This window comes from Austrofundulus limnaeus, unplaced genomic scaffold (assembly GCF_001266775.1).
Source record: "Austrofundulus limnaeus strain Quisiro unplaced genomic scaffold, Austrofundulus_limnaeus-1.0 Scaffold872, whole genome shotgun sequence".
NCBI classification, from domain to species: Eukaryota; Metazoa; Chordata; class Actinopteri; order Cyprinodontiformes; family Rivulidae; genus Austrofundulus; species Austrofundulus limnaeus.
The window spans coordinates 18,211-19,786 of record NW_013953274.1 but is presented as its reverse complement, the minus strand read 5'-3'; positions in this window follow the sequence as shown (position 1 = coordinate 19,786).

Genomic DNA, 1,576 nt, shown 5'->3' with positions numbered 1-1,576 from the left:
GCTTTAACCACGAGCTAACTGCTTAAAGCTAACTGAGATGGTGAACACCTGTTGCGGTGTTCACTCATATGTTCGTGGCACCATCTAGCGGTGGGGCGTGTGAAGTTCGCTCGTAACCCAAATTTTAGCTCTCAACTCAAAGCAAAAATATATCTGAGAGACTGTTTGTATCTCAAAAAACTTGTTAGTTAGGACACTCTTAAGTCAAGGTACCACTGTCTTTTAAAATGGTCTGTAAAGGATCACACTACATCTTCTAGTGAAATATAAAATAGTTTTTTTTTATGAGTGTATTTGTTTAATAGAAAAACTGCAAGTTGTGAAGCACAGTGGCTCAAGCAGCTTCTGACAGCTCATTAAGTCCAAGCTTCATCTCATTCTGTCACCACCTCACTGTTTATCTTCACTATGTCAATAAAAGTAGTCAGGACAGGTCCTGGTGAAGTGGTCTTTACTGCACCGTCACCTGACTTCAGGWTGTAATTTTCACACAGGAGCTGCAGTAACCAAGTCAAGCACAGTTGTTTGTTAGTTGTTTAACACCATCAGGCTTACAGGTGATCACAGAAAAGGCAGAAGAGAACAGGATATGTGTGATCCATCATATCAAAATGAGGATTCAGTTAAATTTGGTCAAAATGACCTMATTACATTTTCAGATTCTTGTCTTTAAAAGCTACATTTTGATACCTGGATCATCCTGATATCATAATTAAATCCATATATATGACTTAATTAGTCTTGTTGGTTACAATAATACATAAATATTTGGTCTGAATCCTAATTTTATGTCATTTTAATGAGGAATATTTGATGTCCTTAAAGAGGAAACCTCAAATTATATTTGAATATTGAGATTTACCAGATAAAAAGAAACAAAACTTTACTAACTCACAGGGAAAATTTTAAAATTTTAAGGTGTTTTTCCTCAAAATCAGTTTTTTTGTTGCTACTGCTCAAAAAAGTGCTTCAAAATTCAGTTTTATGATTATATTTCAGACAGTTCATTCAAATGATACATTAATAAGACTTTTATTCATTATGTTTTGACAAAATGCAACTTTTTTTAACATTTTAGTCAAAACACTATTTTTGCCTTTTTCTCTGTATACCACTTAGACTTAATCCTCGTTTTGATGTGACGGGTCACATTTATTAAATTATTATTGATTTGAAATGAGTTTTTTTCAAACATTACTGAAAACAAGTAACTTTCATGACTTTCTCTTGATTTTGTTACTTTCAAAACATCTCATTTTACCTTCAGAGTAAATGGGATGAATACACAATTTAAAGCTTCTACTTTTAAAAAGATTTAAACCAATCCCCCATTAGGAGTATTTTGTGTTGGTGTGTTACTTTTAAATTCCAGGTTGTACGGCAACAACAACTGAACATTAAGGAGTGAATAACTTTGTAAAACTGTTTAATTTTAAGACAAACCGTTGAGCTTCAGATATCCTGCGTGTTGTCCTCTTCTTAGAAACTTCTTATATTCAGTATGCATTGCCAATGCAATGCACACTATTGTGATTAGTTTCCCATCCAAGTCATCTCAACTTTGCCATGCTTCTCC